Consider the following 22,047-nt stretch of genomic DNA (forward strand, 5'->3'; position numbering starts at 1 on the left):
TCAGGCTAAATTTCATCTCTGCATAAATCTAACATACATCTAACCCGTTTCAAGCCTTCTGCAACCAGCTCATTTGCAACCACCGGCACCTGCATCCACTTAGCACTCAACCCATGCAACTGCGACCTCAGGCTCAACTCACTCCAGCACCACCAGAACCAACATCATTTCAGCTTCTGCCTTGCACAACCATTGCAGATACATCATTGCTTCGCAATCTCAGCTTCAGTCCCATTTGCTTACATATGATTGTACACCTGCAGATCCCCATTTAACTTCCATTCTTCAAATACCACCTGCAATATGCTTCCTTCTTGCAAATTCAATTCCATAATATGTAACGTCACAACCTTTCGGTCTCACCAACACTAAACTGCAGCTGCAAAACCCATTCAATTCCAGCCTCTCTTGTTCTTTCTCCATTGCCACCACCTGCAACTCAGGTGCAACACCATCCATACCATGCTTGCACCTTCCATACTCAACATCAGTTCATTAGCTCAAATATCAGTAACAACAATCTTCTAAAAATCTCAGATTAACAGAATCAGCTTATAACCCTCCCAAATTCCATCTGTTGCCATCACCGATTCATCTCCAATTGCAGCTCATAACCCTTTGAATCAGCATCAGTCACCAAAATCATATTATTCTTGACCACAATTCCCATCAGTTCTTCCATCGGCATCAAGATTCAGTGGCACCAGTACTACCATCTTCTAATTCTCAGCTAACCCATTTCTGTATTCAGCTCAAGAACTATCAGGACAACCATCTCTACCAATAAACTCAACCCATTTCTCTGATTTCTCATACACCCCCAATATCAACAGTGAGATCTTCTTCGTTCTTCATCATGTTCAAATCTCAGTTCACAATCAAACCCACAATTGAACTCAACCCACAATTGAACTCAACCCAACAGTGAGATCTTCTTCGTTCTTCATTACAGATCTTCAATCGAGAGCAGCAGCAAAATCCAACAGAAACCCTAACTCTGCATCACCACAGCATAATCATTTCTTCCATTTATGTTCGCATCTCTTGTTCAACCAAGTTCTCAATTCAAACTGCAAATCCTACATCGATTCACAACGAACAGCTTGAACTTCTTCTTTCCTTCTTCTGTGAATTTCTCGATCTCCAATCTACAGCAGCCGTCGCTGGTTTTAGGCGGAAGAAGAAACGAATGCTTCTTCTCTGAATTCTAGGTCTTGTATAGGAATGAATGTGGATATAGGCACCCACTACAGAGATAAGGGCCGACCAAATTCCATGTGGCCTATCAGTTTCAGGGAACTGACAACCTATTCCCAGTTCAACTCAATTGTCAGTTCTACGAGACTGACAGTTCATTCTTCACTTCCTTCTTATGCAACCTAGGTCGCTCCAAGTATCACTCGCATGTGAATTGGTCTTTTTGCCCTTTACACTCCAAATGGACGTTTTCTCTTTCTTTTGCTCGGATTAACTTCATCGCACCTGATAACTCAAAAACAAACATAAGATACATAATTCACACAAAAACTCACAAAAAAACATAAACAATTGATAAATATCAAGGTGTTTACAACACCTATCAATGTGCCTTGGATCATGCTCGGATATGTAGCAGATGTCGTGGTCTGAAGGATAACTTTAGTGACGTTAACTTGAAGCAAAGATTTAAAGAACCTAATTTTGTGGCTGATTATTTGGCAAAAGGAAGCGTTACAAAAAAAAAAGATAAGGTGACACGAGGTCTGTAAGAGTTAGGGGTGAGTATTTGGGATTAAACTCGCGAATCCGAACCGGCTCGTTCGGCCTTTTGTGATTGTGGGTGTCCAATCCGTAGACTATTAAAAAAAATTGGACATTCATATCCACTAAGTTAATGGTTTTCTTTTTCGGTATGCTTATCTTGTTCACTAATATCATCAATAACATCCTGACATCACTATAAAAGATGAAATTAAAAATGTTATTCTTAAATGAAATTGATGTGTTTCTTTATATATATATTTAATGAGAGATAAATTTCTTTACTAATACTTGATGGGTAATGTAACACCCCGATTTTCGGACCCGGATCCTGCCCGGATCTCATGCCAGAAAACCCGAAGTGCCACTTCGATACCATAGCCGAAGCACGACTACTAAGCCCATGCTCGTTAAGTAATTCGTTTGGGCTTAATTAATTTATGTTCATGTTATCGTTTCAATCACAGCGGAATACTTAGAAAATTATTTAGGATAATCTAACCGTTGATTTAACCTAGTTTTAAAGAAACCAAAATCAAAACACATTGTGGTTCTCAAATACTTTTTTTAACGTCGTTCAAGACTTAGGAATTAATTAATAAATAACGATTTCAACATCAAAATGTAAAACTAAAAACATAACAAGGTAGATTCCTAAAATTTTACCGGCTTCATACAAATTCCAAATTTTATCATATTTACATGGATTAATACAAACTGTAATTACTATTGGTTATAAATTTTCTAGAATTTTTAAATGAAGTTTAATAGACTAAGACCACAATCAAACTCGTAGTTGACCAGCACTACATAAAACCAAAACTGTGACACTCTGTTTTATAAAAATTATATAAAATCGTAATCAACTCAAAATTGGATGAGGATTGCCATTTTGGAAAGATAAAAGATAGAGGTTGGCTTTCTCAAAAGACACTAAGGTCTAAAAATAAGAGGATCATAATCTTAAAATAGGATATTTACGAGACATTTACATCTGTCAAATATTTTCTGGATTTAACACGGGTACAACAATTATTTTAAAAATATGTATACTACTCACAAAATTCTACAATTTTTAAATAATGTCCCTTATGATGTTTTACATTTACTACAAAAAGAATAATATCAAAAACTATTGGGAATTTAAAATGAAAATCAGTCAACTCAACATTATACAATATTTCACATCTTTAAATCTAAGATTAATTACATCTTTGAACTAGAATTTTATGCACAAACAACAATCATAAGGACTTAAAACTATTCTATAGGCTCCACGTTGATCAACTCCTTGTCATGTATCAAACCTAGAATTTTTTGTCATAATACGACGTGAGTTGTGACACTCACTAGGCAAAGAAGCAACAAAACATTTTATGCAACATTTTTCAATTCCTTTTTAAAAAAAAAAAAAAACTAGCATGATTAACAACACTGCAAATCCATGGAAACACCACATCCATAAACAAATAATATATTCAATCAATCCGCTCGTCCCACGTGGGTTTAGGGAAACAAAACTGTTCCCAAGGATAACTCGTATCCCATCAAAAATATTTTTAAGAATCACAATCCCAACATTCATAATCATGCTCACAACATCGATTATCATCATTATCATCCATAATAATAAAAACTTGTAAATACGAATTTAATTAAAGAAAACATAAATAGGAAAAGATTTTTGATTGTGTTGCGCCTACCTCCAATGCTAGCCAAATAATCATAGTTAGGAAGGACTAATAAAAAATGGGTCTCCAATAAATATTTCACGGTTGCCTTTCTATTGTTTCTGTGTTTTTTCTTCTTTCTGTTTGCTCCGCCAAAGAAGAAGATAACTAAAAAGATAAAACCTAAAAAATCCCCTAAAAAAGATGTGACAAGCCTGGATTATATATACTCGGTAAGTCGGTGGGTTATACTTTAGTCGGCGCATCTAATTTTTAAGGAGTGACCTATGGCTCGGTTCACATACGAGTCCCATTGTTCTGCTGAAACAGGATGCTAAAGTTACATTCAAATTCTCTTATCATACTAAAAAATTAAGTCAAGAGCGAATCACAACGTGACATGCAGTAAAAGAAAAAATGAAATAGAATATAATTCTCTAATAACACGTTAGACGTAGCGGAAAATCAAAGATAGTGGTTCAAAGTCAGGTCAGGGGGAGTAAGTCTTATCCCACATTTCCTTCCCATTACTAGGGAAATTCTTAGTCTAGTCTAACAACCAGGACAAGTGACAACAACTAATAATTAATATTATTTAATTCATCATAACTAATCCAACGTGTTTAATTCTTTTTAGCTGGAGAGTGAAACGATTTTCACTTATCTAGGTTACCAAAATGAAGTAAAATTACCAGATTACCCTTTTATTGATATTACCAAAATATCCTTTTGATAAAAGACAAAAATACCCTTAGAATTCAGACCGGATATTACAGGTAAATAATGGAAATATTAATAAAGGTTGTGCGTATTAAGTTAATATTAAAAATCAGATGGAATTTATATTAATTTTTCCTTATATACGCTTTACATATCTAGCTTATAAAGCATAGTTTGGACAACTTAGGCAAGACAAAGAGCTGTCAGGATTCAATATTGGGAAAGCTAAATCTACGGCCGTAAAATGATCAGTTTAATTAACTTTCAATAATAAATGTTCTACTAGTATCTCATAATAAATGTTTGTTTAATTAATCAAATAAATATACTTTCATTAACACGGTACATATAAATTTATCTTATCTTAAATCAGTAGACATTAATGGTGGTTGTGATGGTATGCGGAGGTGGTGGATCAACATTGGGGATAATAGTGGTGGGTGTTGGTGAGAATGGTGTTGTGATGACGTTCATGGTATGGTGGTGGAAGAAGTAGTAGTGGTGGGATCAGAAAGGTATAAGGTATATAAATTACTTAATTTTTTTAAAAATTTTTTATTTTATTTTCTTAATTTTTTAAATTTAAACTAATACTTTCATTAATACAGTACATCATAAATTTATCTTATATTAAGTCAATAGACATTAATAATGATTATGATTGTGGGCGGAGGTGGTGGATCAGTGGTGGGGATAATGGTGGTGGGTGTTGGTGAGAATGGTGGAGCGATGTTGCTAATGGTGGTGGTGGTGGAAGAAGTAGTGGTAGTGGGATGAGAAGGTGTAAGGTACATAAATTACTTAGTTTTTAAATTTGTTTTTCTTTTATTTTCTTAATTTTTTAAAATTAAAACTAATACTTTCATTAATATAGTACATAATAAATTTAGCAGTGGGGATAATAGTGGTTGTGATGGTGGGAGGGGGTGGTGGATCAGCGGTGGGGATAATGGTGGTATGTGTTGGTGAGAATGGTGGAGTGATGACGTTATTGGTGGTGGTGGAAGAAGTAGTGGTAGTGGGATGAATTACTTAGTTACCCTTGGTTTATTTTTTTATTTGATATGAGTTTTTCTTTTATTTTTTAAATTTTTTTAAATTAAAATAAATATTCTACGCCAGATTTTTGTTAGTTCGGCACATGAAAGAAGATGAACCGTTGAGGACTATAAAGAAACCAAGCTCTTTCTGAAAGTTAGATACCAAACCAAGATAAAGACCGTTTATAATTGAAAAATTATTTTGCATAAAAAGATGCCTCAGAAGGCTTTATTAGAAGAAAAAAATGAGGAACGGTTTACAATGAATTGAGTGTTAGGCGAGCGACAAGTTGGGCACCAACACCCTTTTGACATATAATAAATTATTTGCGTATAAACTGTAAATAATGTTTTATTTTGCATACGATACCAAAAAATAAATAAATTGTATTAATCAAAATTTTGCATTTGGACAAGTTAGGCAAGATAAAAAGCGGCTGAGATATATTTAGGAAAAAGATATATCAATGGTTTTAGTTGTTTACATCTTGTGTCATTAACTTCACATAATAAATATTTTATTAATCTCTCACTATAAATGTCTTAATAAATATATTTTATTTAAATAAATAATAAATCTGTTGATAAACATTACGGATGATCAGGGTGGTCTTTATGAGTGGTGGTGCATAGAGCCAGTGACGATGGTTTTGGTGGTAGAAAAGGTAGTGGTGATGGGTGGTTCCGGTGATGGTAGTGCAGGTGCTCAGTATGTTAGTAGCAAAGTTTATTCTATGTAGTTAGGACACAAATAACATCATTATGGATGTTGTGGTTGATTTTTTTAATGTGAAAATAAGATGGTTATTAATACAAAAGAAACAATTGCACAGGATGACCGCAAGTTTTTCCGTAAAACAACCCGAGAAAAACCCAACAATGATAATGATAGTAAAGTTTTTCAATTGGTCTCACTACATGTTTCACCCAATGGTTTTTTCAAGACAAATATTAGGTCAACCTAGCAATTCTCGGAAATATAAAACATAACAATTAAATAACATATAGAATAATTATCATTTTATTTTATATAGAGCCAACAAAAAAATGAAAAATGTTAAAATTGACATAATTTTTTACTTACTATGGAGGTCGTGCCGTTTCGACGCGGGTGAAGTTCAAGTTAATTATATATAAGGAATTCACCGGATCATCCGTATCAAACTCGTCGGATGGAATGCGAATATCAAATTGAAATCAGAGACACAATAAGTTAGAGTAGGAATTACTGTTTAATCCAATTTTTCATGACCCAGTTAATGGCTAGTCCACCCGTGAAAAACATTTACTCCCTAGTCCAAAAACATGTTTTTGGACTAGATTATTTACTCGCTAGTCCAAAAACTTTGTGGAGATTATAAAGTGTGTTTTCTAAATGTCTAAAACACCCTTCCAGATCTAATTAGTATCAACAATGTAAATGTTATTACATAGTAGTACTATCAATATGATGATACTATATATTAATATGTACTATACTAGTAGTAACAAAAATATGTTACTAGTAAATTAGGTAACTACTTTACTAGTAGTAACTAGTATACTAGTAGTAATATGTAGTATCAATATGTAGTAACTAGTACGTAGTAACTAGTAGTAATATATAGTAACTAGTAGTAATATGTAGTAGTAATATGTAGTATCAATATGTAGTAAGTATACTAGTATACTAGTAGTAATATGTAGTATCAATATATAGTAACTAGTATGTAGTAACTAGTAGTAATATGTAGTAACTAGTATACTAGCAGTATATATCACTAGTGGAAAAAAGCCGTTTTAAGATAGTCGAAGAGTGTCGTTTTAGCCAGTTATACGTCACTATGAAGGTGCTCTTCAAAGTGCAGTAGATTCAGTGTCTTTTTCTGGAACGACACTTTCCATTTGACTCAAAAATACGATGCTTTCTAGTTGTCGCTAGGTAAGACAGCTGGATAACGTCGTAGATTTAGTTTCATAATATAAAAAAAAATAGAAATTCAGCTGAATTCCAAATCAGATCTGGTGGCCTGTAGTGTTTCTGACTGGGATGAAATAAAACTGCACTAAACCCAAATTACCCAAAAAGAAAACTTATTAAATAAAAATCATTGTACTGGTTGCAGAACTCATAACAGAAATCGGTTTACACTTGGTTTCAATATCAGAAAAGAAACTAAATAATCAAGTCTGAATTAAGACACTGAATTTAAATGACTATAAATATGTCCCCATCCAAAAGCTCACCAGCAGCAAGGTAAAGTCCAGGTACAGTTCTCGAATTCCATCGCAAGATGAGACCTACCTGCAAAACAAAATGCTCTTAGAGTGCAATCAAAAAAAGCCAAACAACATACGAAGTTTCATCCAATGCCTATAAAAGAGATGGAAAACATTGACTCGACATTCCATGATGGCATTATCAAAAAAGTTGAGAAATTATGCGTCCCACAATAGTTGATTATCAGCAAAATAGATCCTAGAATACTAATTTTACTGCAAACATCTAAAAGAAAAACTCTTAAGAAAACTTGTGGTACCTGCAAACATCTAAAAGAAATCAACTTCGACGTACCAGTTCTCACAAAGGAATAAATTCCGACAATATAGGCGTAGCCGAAACCCTGCAAACCTTTGCATATCTGCATCTACTTCATGATAGACACATTTTTGTGTCTAATTTGTCCTCAATGTCCGTATTGTTGGCACTCGATTTTGTACTAATTTTGTTATTTTATGTATTTGTAGGTATTTTTTGGAAATAAATATTTTAAGAAAATTCGGCTCGAAAAGTTGATTTTGGCACCCGGAGGACAAGTGTTATTCGGACTCTCGCTTTTGGATAAGGGGCGACCACTGGATAAGGGGCGACCTTCTTTCAAAATTCAAAATTTGTTTTGGCGGGAAAATTCTTTCCTTTACTGGCAGATTTTCAATTCGACATTTGAAGGTGTTTTAACGAGATTAAAGAGCTTAGACTTAATGGGTATATGTGATATGAGTATATGAAGATATTATGGTGGTTGGGATCGATCAAATTTGTCCAGAAAATCAATTCCCAATCAAAACAGAGAAAAGAATATCGTCTCATTTTTGGAAAGAAAATCACGTAAAAGATGTTGCATGTTTGTGTAGTTAAGCCCAGATATTCTCCTAGGATGCGTATAAATCAGTTTATGAAGATTTCCAAGACAATTAACGTACACAGAGGAAGAAATAAGAAATTATTCTCAAAAATATTTTTCTTCATTGTGAAGATTTTTGAGGAGTTATGGCGAGATTCAATGAGGCTTAGGTGTATAAATAGGTTGCTACTATCACAGGGAAGGGCTGTCGAGAGTTGGGAGTCGAAAGGAGGGCCAGAGGAGCAGAAATCAGAGTTTTCAGAACTCTGTTGCTGCTGCTGCTGCTGCCCGTGAAGAACAAGGAATCGGCCACGGTTCCTTCATCCATTTGCAACTGTTTCTTCAACTGCTCTGCAACGTTTATCTTCATCGCAACAGTTTCTTCAACTGCTGTGCAACGTTTATCTTCATCGCAACAGTTTCTTCATCATATTTTGCAACAGAGAAGTAAACCACAGCATTTAATTTTCCGTCACCACTTGTTTCTCTGTAACAGTCCAACATCGTCTTCGCAACAGGAACTGCTGTTGCGATTTCTCTGTTGCATTGTTTACTCAATTGTAATCAACTTTGGAGCAATAATAAAACATTTTGAGATTATGATTAATATGAGGAGCTAAACCCAACATTGGGACGACGGAGGGAGTCTATTTTCGTCATTGTGGTAAATTTAATTTATTCTTTTTATGACTTTTGCACTGATTAAAAATTGAAAAATGATTTTAATTAATTAGTTATCATTTTATTTGATGCGGCATGCTTGCTTAAATGTTTGATGTCCCATGCTTACGATTTATAACTAATATTCTGAGAATCTATTTTGGCAAAATAAGAGTCCATATATTTATGTTTTGAGCAGTAATTGTTAAGAATAAATAAAATATACCACATGCATGAAGAATTGGCCAAGTCCTTAGTCCCAATACCTCTCGAACATCTTGTGACAAATTTGTACATATATTTTCGTTTTAAAATCTATTCAAGTCCGAGCAACGAACTTTTACTTACCTCTTGAAAAATACTATAACAAAATGGCGCCGCCGACGCGGACTTGTATATAGATTGATTTATTTTTTTTAGGTTTATTATTATTTTTTTTTAGAATTGTTTGTTCCTTTTACGTTTCTTTTTGTCTTTATTTTGCAGGTTCGAAGTGAACTAAGGACTTGGAGAGGAAAAATCTTAAAGCGAAAAGAGAAGAAAAAAGGACAATTTTAGGATTTAATTTTTAATTTTTTTTTTTAGAGTGTGTGAGGAAAACTGTAATTTTTTTTTTATTATTTATTTGGACTTTACTGGACTTGGACTTTGTTATTATTTTTTTAACCCTACGGAAGGGTATTATTATTAAAAAAAAAAAAATTATATAAACTGTGTGCAGGGAAGGACGACGATTACTATATCGTCTCGGCCCCTCGGGTTCGTACACGGCATAGGAGTCGTGGCCCGAGTCGACGACAACGGTTCATCGCCCGTCTGGTACGGGAGGTAAGTCCAATCGAAACACCCGCGAATCTCCTGCAAGCGGGTTACTGTCTGCCTTAAGGTGATAATTGTTTGAGGACGAACCGGACTGTCTTTATTTTCCTAGTAAAGGGCAAGGCCTGGCCAATACAAGATAAGGGTTCGGATTTCATCACCGCTCCCTTCTTGCCCGCCTTAGGAAAACGAAACCTAACGCGAACCTAACCTTAAAATTTGGAATAGAACAAGACCGATAGGGTAACGAGCTTAATAGGAAACTCGTTCGAAAAATATTGGTTGCTCTTTAAGCACACTCCAAAGTTCATGATGGTTTCTGTGAGTTGAATGCGTGACTGCGCCGCCTTGTGATAGCGGTGAGGCCTTGGGTATCAAAGCTCCACTGAGCTTCCCTCGCCTCAATTCAACTTACTTTGACTCGGATTGATTCCAGAGGGGTTTGCTCAAATTGCAACGAATTCCCTTTCGAAAGATAGAAGCTGGTCTAGAAACAATCTAAGTGGAGCCATCATGCTTTTTGTTTGCTAGAAATCTTTAGGTTTGTTTTGGTGGAGTCGAGTCGGCCTTGTTTGTGGTTGTGTAGAATTCCCTTGCAATTAAGAATGTCGAACTGGTATGATAGAAGCCAATACAATGAGTATCGACCTGAATTTGAATATGGACATCATCAGTTTTATGACCATGGTGGGAATAGTAGTTGGGAACGCCAACCTTTTCAAGGTTATGGTTCATACCATGGTGAGCCCAATTACTATCCACACATGCATCAGTCTTACGAGCAAGAAGATTATAGTATTAGTTCTTCGTCTCTAGAGGATACAATCAAACTATTGAAAAGTAGTCCTTTTTATGATCCTTCTGATAATTCCTCTTTACTAGAGTCAACACGTAATTAGCTGAGTCAACGCGTAAGTTAGAATGAATAATTAGTTTTTGACGAAAGAGAACTTCTATAGAGGAACCTCAAGTTGAGGCGATAGCTGAGACGAACGAAAATTGCTCGAAATATCTGAATTCCAAATAGTGTTCTAATTACCCTTGATCAATAGTGAATTTTTGCCTAAAGGACGAGGTTAGAATAAGACTACTTATTTAGATAAGGTTCAATCATCTTCGTACTATTATGATGATGAGGATAGTAGTGATGAAGAATCTGAAATATGTAGGCATAGTGATCAGGAATCTAGTAATCCAATTGAGCTTTATAGTGATTATATTATTTCTACTTCAAATCCAAATAATTTTTATGATTATTCACCTATTCAAGAGGACGAGGATTTGATTAGGAATACCACCGTTTTAGACGATGTAGTATTTCCTTTTGATTACGAAGCCGATAGTGGTTTAGAGGAACGGGTTTATTCTGAAAATGCTGTTTTAGAGTCTAGCGACTTAGAAACAATAATCTTGAATGAAGAACATAGACTCGTAGAGATGAGTAAAGATGCACTACCTGATAATAAATTAGAAGAATCAATTGACCATTTTCAAGAATCTAATGATCCAGAAATTAGGGAGATTGTAACTAGTCTATCTAGAGACACTAAAAACTCTAAGTTTGGGGGTGATTATCACCTTCATAGTGCCTTACCTTTAACTCTCAGAAAGTCCCTTCACTTAGGACTTGATATCTCTGCCTCGACAATTTTACAAGATTACCTTCATACTCGTTTTCCCGAACCTAATGATGTCCTGAAAAAGGTTCAGTCGTTAGAAACCCATCCTCTGGTCGATGTGGTTTGCCCAGGCTATGATACCCAGATTGACTTTGTTTTCCCACCAAATAGTTTTCTTCCAATTGTGGGAACGTATAGATTTCAAATGTGTCACTTATTAAGTTCTGAGACTAAGCCTAAGTACTTTAGGAAATTAGAATCGACACATTTGCTTCAGAATGACCACTACTCTGACCGTGGTCAACTTTGTAAGTCATACCTAATTGACTTAGAGGATCCTAAATTATTTAGGTTATTTTGTGACTCCAGGTTCTTATCTGAGTTTTTCCAAACTCTAGGACCTAATAATTTGGATCCTACCTATGAGGAAATGCATCCGAGGAAAATAGTTTATTTAGACCCCTTCATAGAACCTGAACCTGAACCGCAATTAGCGATAGTTATCAGGAAACTAGGTAAGGGCATGCTAGTCTTGTACATTTTCTTGGTTCACTGCAGTTTCCTTTTGTCAGCTCTTTTTGGTTTTAAAGACCCACAGTTATTCCGGCTACTGTTATACGGTTCGAGTTGACTAAACCTTTCCTACGTCTGGCTGAAGACTTTAAACTTAGCACTTCTTGGGAGGTAACCCAATCTCATGCAACACGGTAATATCTTTCCTTAACTCTTTCGCTTCAAATGGTAACAGTTTCTCCTTGTTCATGCTTTTAGTTTCATCTTTAGAACATTGAGGACAATGTTAGATTTAAGTTTGGGGGTATGGGAGAAACTTTTTAGTTGCAATAAATAAACTCCAGAGCCTAGAAATTTATGCGTATTTAGGATAGCACTAACCAATCTAAGTGGATGGAAACATTTTTGTTTTAGGAGTTGAGGAACCAATCTGACTAGATGGAAACATCTATAGAGTCTATTCATAAAAGCACAGAGCTCAGGTGTTAGAAATAACATGATAGTTTCGCCATATCTTGTCGAGTCCTTTTCACTTTCTATTTTTAGTTTTCTTTTGTTTCAAGTGATTTGGTGGGGCACACGATTCAAGTTGTTACCTTTGCTAGGGTGAAATAGAGTGACTGAGTTACCTTTTTCAAAAAAAAAAAAAAAAAAAAAAAAAAAGACCGGACCAGTTAGACCAATCGGAATAAGTATTAACACTTGGATAGCAATATGCGTGTGTTCTCCCTGTTTCCGTCGCCTAAGCAAGCGTGGAATGCAGGACCCGTGGGAACTATCGTGTAATCTGCTGACAAGAAGCATGCGCTTGGATCCAAAAGATCTATTCATGCCGTTAAGTTAAAAAAAAAAAAAAAAAATGGTTATTGTTATGTGTAGTCAACTGCTGGTTCCCTTGTATTTGCCAGTTTGTTGATCTAGATTTAAGTTATTGACCACTGGTTCCCTTGTATATGCCAGTGTGTTAATATTAGTCAGACCGGTATCTCAGTCATTTAGGTTAGGTTCATCTTGGCAGAGGCCTTCAGACAGATATGGGAAACACCGTTCTCTTTTCAACCATCTACATTTTTCTTTTTCCATCTTCTTAATCTTTTCATGTGATTAGTCTGACTCCGAGTATGATGTCCATCGTGAAACTATCTTAGTAGAGCTCTGTCACTTATATGGATTTTAGTATGCTTGAGTGCAAACTCGTGTACAGCAATTGGAATTTCGCATCAGGGTTCTTCCTCTTAGAGTCAATAATTGTATGCCAACCAAGGAGGTTCTTTAGTGCTTTCCAAGGTTCTGCGTAGATAGCTAGGGTCTGGAGTATTGGTTTTTGTGGGTACACCTCTGATAAACCCACCCGAGATTAACTCGGTCACTTTTCAAGAATAAATTTTGCTCGAGGACTAGCAAATAATAAGTTTGGGGGTATTTGATAGACACATTTTTGTGTCTAATTTGTCCTCAATGTCCGTATTGTTGGCACTCGATTTTGTACTAATTTTGTTATTTTATGTATTTGTAGGTATTTTTTGGAAATAAATATTTTAAGAAAATTCGGCTCGAAAAGTTGATTTTGGCACCCGGAGGACAAGTGTTATTCGGACTCTCGCTTTTGGATAAGGGGCGACCACTGGATAAGGGGCGACCTTCTTTCAAAATTCAAAATTTGTTTTGGCGGGAAAATTCTTTCCTTTACTGGCAGATTTTCAATTCGACATTTGAAGGTGTTTTAACGAGATTAAAGAGCTTAGACTTAATGGGTATATGTGATATGAGTATATGAAGATATTATGGTGGTTGGGATCGATCAAATTTGTCCAGAAAATCAATTCCCAATCAAAACAGAGAAAAGAATATCGTCTCATTTTTGGAAAGAAAATCACGTAAAAGATGTTGCATGTTTGTGTAGTTAAGCCCAGATATTCTCCTAGGATGCGTATAAATCAGTTTATGAAGATTTCCAAGACAATTAACGTACACAGAGGAAGAAATAAGAAATTATTCTCAAAAATATTTTTCTTCATTGTGAAGATTTTTGAGGAGTTATGGCGAGATTCAATGAGGCTTAGGTGTATAAATAGGTTGCTACTATCACAGGGAAGGGCTGTCGAGAGTTGGGAGTCGAAAGGAGGGCCAGAGGAGCAGAAATCAGAGTTTTCAGAACTCTGTTGCTGCTGCTGCTGCTGCCCGTGAAGAACAAGGAATCGGCCACGGTTCCTTCATCCATTTGCAACTGTTTCTTCAACTGCTCTGCAACGTTTATCTTCATCGCAACAGTTTCTTCAACTGCTGTGCAACGTTTATCTTCATCGCAACAGTTTCTTCATCATATTTTGCAACAGAGAAGTAAACCACAGCATTTAATTTTCCGTCACCACTTGTTTCTCTTTAACAGTCCAACATCGTCTTCGCAACAGCAGTTCTGTTGCATTGTTTACTCAATTGTAATCAACTTTGGAGCAATAATAAAACATTTTGAGATTATGATTAATATGAGGAGCTAAACCCAACATTGGGACGACGGAGGGAGTCTATTTTCGTCATTGTGGTAAATTTAATTTATTCTTTTTATGACTTTTGCACTGATTAAAAATTGAAAAATGATTTTAATTAATTAGTTATCATTTTATTTGATGCGGCATGCTTGCTTAAATGTTTGATGTCCCATGCTTACGATTTATAACTAATATTCTGAGAATCTATTTTGGCAAAATAAGAGTCCATATATTTATGTTTTGAGCAGTAATTGTTAAGAATAAATAAAATATACCACATGCATGAAGAATTGGCCAAGTCCTTAGTCCCAATACCTCTCGAACATCTTGTGACAAATTTGTACATATATTTTCGTTTTAAAATCTATTCAAGTCCGAGCAACGAACTTTTACTTACCTCTTGAAAAATACTATAACACTTCACTCTATCCTTGAGCTGCAAAGAAAATCTGAACTATAATTAAATACCGCAAAAAGTAGGAAAACTATGACTATCACATAAAACTCGTAGATGCATAGGATTGTAGATTAGTTGTTACACTGAATGAGAAAAAAAATGAAAAAAGGATATCGACCTTGTTTTCAATATCCAGTAGTCCCTTCTCATGAAAAGAATGCTTTGATTATGCTTCTTTGAAGGCATGGATAATCCTTAACAGTTCATCATCTTTTCTACAAGCATCAGAGGTGAAGTTAGAATGCTTTGTTCAATTTGATTAACATACAAGCATCAGAGTTGAAGTTAGGATGCTTTGTTCAATTTGATTAACAAAATCAGAATTTCTCGCACAATTAAGTTCGCAAAAAAACAGAAGAAAAGAAGCTGGCGAGAGTAGAATAATCTTAGATTAAATTGAGGCGAAAACATAACCTACAACTTATTTACTGCACCTGCATGTTATAAACAAAATATTGCACGCAAGGCCACCGAAAGACTTATTTCTAATTGGCAAACATTTAACTAATTAACATTCATGCAATTAATAGTTTGTACGAACATGAGGAGCATGAATTAGGCTTGGTTGGTTGATGTGAACCCATATAATCATGAACTAGGCCTGACTTCTGCATGATGGGATCAAAAATTAGATAAAAATTACTTTAAGAAATGTATGATTTATCAATGTTTGCAGGAGGACCATGGTAAACATGGTACTTAACAAAAATATCTTGTACTTTTACTATGCCGCTCATATTCCAAAATTACACCAACCAAGGGGTAAAGAAAATCTAGTGATAGCAAGAACAACCCTTTGAATTGAATAAACTAGTGCAACTAGTCTTTAACAATGTTAATCCTAATCCCAGATCCCCCATAACCCAACATCGGAATTTCATACATTGTAGGTAGAAGAAGGAAACTAACGAAGTCGCTTAACCACCACTGACTGCTTAAAAGTAATTAATATTTTGCGTAGTCTAAAGGGAGTACGCAGGACATTTCCATGCAGCCAGATAAATCTATACAAGAGACTGCAATGCCGAGCAGGCCAAACCTTGGGCATCTATTTCTCTAGAATGAACACATGAGGTCACAAAATATGCTGAAAGGATGCTATATATCACTCATTCAAACGCATGGAGAGAGACAACAGGATTTGAATACCACTAGTAATCATTAGCCAATGTCAATCGAAAGTGAAAAGAATCGCTACAAGATGACAACAAAAGAATAAGGTTCCAGTAGTTCATTTTCTCATAGCTCGATTTGGTTTTCCAAAATTTACTAGGAGACTTAAGTGTCATAGCACATGATAAGCAATAAGTATACAATATTCGGGTATTCAAACAGTAGAGCTACAAGAGAGTACCATGAGGACTCTTTAAATATCTCCAGGCAGTTCCACCCAAATGAAGTGCTCCAACAGCACTTCTCATCGCAGCTACTTTTGCTGCTTTCCTGACACTTTCCATCTGTAGAAGAATCGGTGAAAATAAAATTAACAAACTAGTTACAAAAAGGAAAGATCATATTAGGGCATTGGCAAATCTATTTTAAGCCATTCAGTCACTACATGGATTAACAACAATAATTAGCCAAACAATGTAAAATTCAAATTCTCCACATAATCTTCAGAATAAAATTTTAATTCTCCACATACTTAGACCTCAAATATGAAGCACATACATGTCAAGATCAGATAAAAACCTATGAAACACGGATATCTCAATTCCTTTTACACTTACAAAACCTAAAATCAACGAAATGGAAAATACCGAAATTTTGAGAAATTTTGATGAATCTAGATTAAAAAAAAAAGAAACTGGTTTGATTGGAAAAGAGAGAGGGGTAACAGGTCCATGGATAGGATCAATGAAGATGAAAGATTGTGTGCTGCCTGCCTGGGATTAATTGGGGGATTAAAAATGAAGAAAGGAGACTAAAAATTACAGAGAGCTACCTCTGCGAGCTTGTAACATTCGTACAAATCCACGACATACTCCACAGCTTCCAACTGATTATCAGCATCTCCTCCATCAATGTCCACAAACTGAGTTAGATAAATAAAGCAGCATTAGTTAAATAATATGATAGAAATTAGTAGGACGGTGAAACATGACAATGAAGTTCTAAGAAATCTACCTTGCTATGAGCAGATAAAACTGCATTAAGGTTTGAACTTTCTTCCTTGGTGCTTTCTGGGGATTTTCCTTCTTAACCTTCTTTTGTATCTGGACTAATTTCAATTAATTCCTCTTGCTTGGGCTTCACAACTTCCTTCTTCTGAACAAGATTTGATACACTTCTTTTAGCAGCTTCATCATCAATTATAACAACTTGTTTTTGTGATACAGTAATAACCATAAGACATCTGTGAGACATTACACAACTTGGAATTCCATTAAAGAAATATTGGGAAGGGAAAGATTGCTCCATATGTGGTTGATTATTATTACCTTATTGTTATCCTTCACTTTAGATTGTGCGATAGCAAGTAGTTGTTTACAGAATCCCCCGGTGACAGGAAGATTGAACTACTTTATAGTGTACTCTCGAAACTCCATGACTGCCACCAAGAGTGCTAGCAAAACAAAAATCATATACTTAGCAAATGAAGATTATGAAGAAAAAAATCATAAAAACATGAACAATATGATCTGTATACAAAAAATTTCCATCCATACATATAAACTTGCCACTCATATGGAGGACCATAATCGCAACCTTTACTGCTTCTATGAACAAATTTTAAAGCCACCTGCTGATGACAGAACAAACCAAATGTCTTATTAAATCCATAAAACAAAACAAAGCAGTAGATAATAGCTAATAAGGATAGCAGCAGTTCAAAAATGACAATAAGTAGCCATATATCTCAACAAACAAACAACCCAGCAAGCAAAAATCTGAGTGATGGTTAAAAACGCCAGTTTACCACTACATCAGCTCAAACACTCAACAGACAGTATGCTAATACATAAACTATGATCTAAAAGATCAACAATAAACCCTCATCTTAACAAACTATCTCAAATCAGGAAATTAACATAAACAAAAACAATCTCAAAATTAAACATCAAACAACTCATACATGCCAAGAACAACATCATCATTAAACCAATCACCTATCTGAATGGTATTCCAGGACAAATTAAGGAAAAGTACCTCTACGGTCCCAAACCTTTGCTCTTTCACTACCTCCTGACACACGACCACCAACAAAAACTTGCAGAAAGCCAACTTTACATAGCTTTCTATCAACTTTGTAAATTGGTGATCCTCCAACCTGAACAAGCACCAACAAAAATGATAAGTTAAGGATATGACTGAGATCAGGGACAACAACAAAACTAACCATCCCAAACAAACATCCGATCTGTAGGAAAAAGTGGAAAAAAGGGTTTAAACAAAGAAATCCATACAAACCCGCAACTATAAAAATCTAGGAATTCATTCTAATGAAAATCCAAAACATTGATTATATGAAGGAACAAAATCAGTTGATTATTCAATTAAGCCCAAAATTATGCTGCAAATTAATGCAACTTGAACGATCCAAAGTTTTAAGATTTGCTTTCGGATGGGAAAAAAAAAGAAAACCCAACCAATCACTGAATCAAAATCTATTAACAAGCTCTTCCTCAAATATTAAAGAAAACACTGAGAAAAATGATTACAAACCCTTCAATTCTCTATAGCATCTCTTTGCACTACCACCTCCAAGACCACCATAACCACCACCACCTACAAAAGTAAAACTTCAGTTACAATTTATAACAAGATTTTAACACAGATATGAGGATTGTCACAACAAAACTAGCGAGGAAAACAAAACTTACTTCTTGGGTTTTGATCTCTGGGAATACTAAGAAATCTGAAATTAAAAAGTAGAATCAACAGACAGATACAGTATCGTTGGGGTTTTACTGGCCCTCAATGTTACAAAACAAACAACATCATTAGGGTTCAACAAAGAATGAGGAGAAGAGATTCTAAAAATCGAAGTTAGGGTTTCGATCTGTATCTGCTGAAGAAAAGGGGATCTTGGGTCTCTGTGGGAGAAAAAGTGAGAGAGGAGGAGAGAGGAGGAGAGAAGGAAAAAATAGAGAAATGAAAGAGAGAATAGATAAGGTCGATAGTAAAAAAAATCTACCATAGAAACAATACAGACTCGGGTGTCGCTGTATAAGTCAACAGAAGTCCTTATATAACGACGGTTTGACTTAAGTCAGGGTCACTTTCGAGTTGTCCAAACTTTGCGTTACCCCGTTTGTGTCGTTACATTATGTTTCAGATAGCCTATTTTCCACTAGTGATACTAGTATACTAGTAGTAACTAATACTTTACTAGAAGTAAAACATGTAGTATAACATAACAATATTAAGTGTAGTATCAATACATAACATAACTGTATTTATTTATATGCAGTACATAACGTACTGATACTACATATCAATATGTTGACACTACGAATTGATATGTAGTATCAATATATAACATGACAGTATTTATTTATACGTAGTCATAACATATTGATACTACATATTGATATGCAGTATCAGTACATACTACTAGTAACCTACTGCTAGTATGTAGTAACATGCTACTAATAACATATGTAGTATGTAGTAATATATGTAGTAACATACATAATGTTATATGTTAAGGTTCGCAGAGTAATTTTATTCTTTTCAAAACATCTTTGGACTAACGAATAAATATATTTTCTCGCTGGACTAACATTAACCCAGATCGAATTTAGTGGACTAAACAATAAAGTTCTCGTTAGAGGCGAAAACCAGACCGATCCTAATCAAAGTGTCGGGTTAATTTTTATCTTTGGGCCTGTTGTCCATTTAACACACGCACATAGATAAAGAAAAACAGCTGTGAAACAAATTCTAGCGATGGTCATGTGGCCAGTCACGTGACAGACATGAGTTTGCAATCCAAGTCAGCAAGCTCGGGAACGAGCACACATCTGACACGTATCAATTAAAATGTCACGGCCACATGCCATGACACGTGACGGAATCTCCACACAGTAAACGACAGAATTCAAAGAATCTCTGTTGCCAAATTACCACGTGTTGCAATCAGAGGAGGTCTAACAGATCTTGTCTGTTTCTGATTTTAGTTTACACAATTACCGAACGACCCGGATTTGTATAAATGTATCGAAGTTGATGTGGGGGTCTTGTAGTAAAATATAATACACTGCTGCTTCAGGAAAGGGCGCAAGGACCATCGGATTATCATGTGTTAGTGTCAGGTGTTATTTAGAGTTCCCATAAAAAGTACTTAACAATACATCTTGGGTTTTTTTCTGACTTTTACTGAAAACTACTTCTTTTACCAGAATCCATGAAGTAATTGACTTTTTGTTGGGGGGAATAATTTGAAGTTTTGATGGCGTAGATGTCGTTTTTTGGAAACCAAAATCATGCATATACTCTAATAGAAATGCCCTAGAAAACATTTGGGAAGGGCATGCGCTAAATGCTAGAGTATTTTTCACCATCTCTGTATCTAGGGCTGTCAACGGGTCCGGGTCTTCCCGGGTAGTACATGGCCCAGAACCGGACCCGACATATCAGCATCGGTTCCGGGTCCTAGCGATTCCGGGGCCGGTTCCATTATGTGTTGGCCCAGAACCGGACCCGGTAAAGGTCACGGGTAATCACCGGGTCCGGGTACCTATCGGGTAAAAACACAAACTTATATCAGATTATCAGTTATATGACTTCCCAAGTGACCATCTTTAACATACATACAAAAGTAGAGTAAACTTGAGCTTAGAATCCTTAGATTAGGAAAATCAAAGTTACTTTAATTTCCTAGCTATAAGTAAGAATCTGCCATTATATATGATAAATATTAAATACAAAAGTTGGCAGACATGTTTTTAGCCGATAACTGCTCCATCAGTAGATTCAGTACCTACCCTAATGGCTATAGTCTGTCGTATTATAACCACAAAAGTTGACAGACATATCATTCTATAAACTGTAGAAGCCCCAAAAGATAAATGCGTTTTTCCTTCACAAGTACATATACAAAAAAGAAGGATGTAGTTCGCGCACTTCGCATGTTCTTTGGCTATGCCTATATAATGTATATATACCAAAAAGAAGTTCCAACCAGTTCACTAAAGATTTCACCATCATATTTCCAATTGTTCCTGCAAGAGAAACAAAAACAGTTGATCATATTCCCAATTGACCAAAAAGAAGTAACCATATCACAATCAAAGACCTTGCCTGTGATTTAGTAATTTGCTCCATAAATCTTCTCTATTAGTATTATTCATTAGGGTTATCTGATCATACGTATGCAAGAAAACTATGAAATGCTGAAGTAATTCAGAGGGTCATTGTAGCAAAATATGTAAGAGGATGATTGAAAATGAATATACATATATACACAGTAAAAAGTTTCTTGTTTCTACTCTTTTCATGCACTTTATCTTGTTTTGTTTTTCTACCTTTATTTACTTTATCTCATCTAATTGGAGACCTGGGTACAGGGTGCATATTCCAAGGTTAGCTGGTTATTTTACCTTAAATTGATAGTCAGTCAGTTAGACAATGTGCGATGTTGCATCATCATCGTCTGACTCGAGCTCCTCCATTGCCTCCAAAAGAGTCTGAAGTGAAGTACTACCTAACCCATATCCCTCATCTAACACAATAAAATAGTTAGTTGGCGTACAAGAACCATAGTAAATGAATCACTAACTAAAATTGATATAATAGCAAACATGAATTGAATATGTTAGTTACTCTTCAGCGCACTTCTTATCCAATCTTGTGTGCATATCAGAGCTTCAATTGTTTATGGAAGCATTGAAGAACGAAATTTATCTACAACTCTACCACTGGTGCTGAAAACAGATTTAGAAGCCACCGATGACGCAGGAATTGCTAATATATCACGAGCTATCACTGCTACAATTGGATACATTGGTCCATGAAATTTCCACCACCCCAAAACATCAAAACTAGAATCATTCAGATCAATACCACTTCCTTTTCTAATAGGGTGAACATCAGCTGATAGGTATTGCTCTAGATATGTGCGAACAACGTCATGTTGTGAACTTTCTTCCAGAAATGTCGTCAAACCTTTCCTTCTAGAAGTAAAAGAACTTTGAGAAGATGAAGTACTACCACTACTACCAACTGAATCTTCCATGTTCACTTGATTTGTCGAAATGTTTGCTGAGTATAC

At 35.4% G+C, this 22,047-nt stretch overlaps 2 long non-coding RNA genes across 6 annotated transcripts; both read right to left on the reverse strand.

Moving 5' to 3' along the window:
* Positions 1–14,670: 14,670 nt before the first annotated feature.
* LOC113340258 lies at positions 14,671–18,898 on the reverse strand. 5 transcript variants are annotated; one of them, XR_003355418.1, is made up of 10 exons: positions 18,656–18,898; positions 18,498–18,560; positions 17,982–18,102; positions 17,501–17,574; positions 17,273–17,397; positions 16,959–17,187; positions 16,777–16,866; positions 16,186–16,288; positions 14,950–15,046; positions 14,671–14,810 (listed from the first exon to the last, which is right to left on the reverse strand). It is a non-coding gene; the product is annotated as an uncharacterized LOC113340258 (long non-coding RNA). The 5 variants fall into 5 exon arrangements; XR_003355421.1 differs by lacking the exons at positions 14,671–14,810; positions 14,950–15,046 and having other exon boundaries at positions 15,083–16,288; positions 16,959–17,152; XR_003355420.1 differs by lacking the exons at positions 14,671–14,810; positions 14,950–15,046 and having other exon boundaries at positions 15,084–16,288; positions 17,501–17,577.
* Positions 18,899–20,934: 2,036 nt separating this feature from the next.
* Positions 20,935–21,698, reverse strand: LOC113339763. The gene is made up of 3 exons (XR_003355117.1): positions 21,600–21,698; positions 21,377–21,498; positions 20,935–20,998 (listed from the first exon to the last, which is right to left on the reverse strand). It is a non-coding gene; the product is annotated as an uncharacterized LOC113339763 (long non-coding RNA).
* Positions 21,699–22,047: the final 349 nt, after the last annotated feature.

Source organism: Papaver somniferum, unplaced genomic scaffold (genome assembly GCF_003573695.1).
Source record: "Papaver somniferum cultivar HN1 unplaced genomic scaffold, ASM357369v1 unplaced-scaffold_21, whole genome shotgun sequence".
Classification (NCBI taxonomy): Eukaryota; Viridiplantae; Streptophyta; class Magnoliopsida; order Ranunculales; family Papaveraceae; genus Papaver; species Papaver somniferum.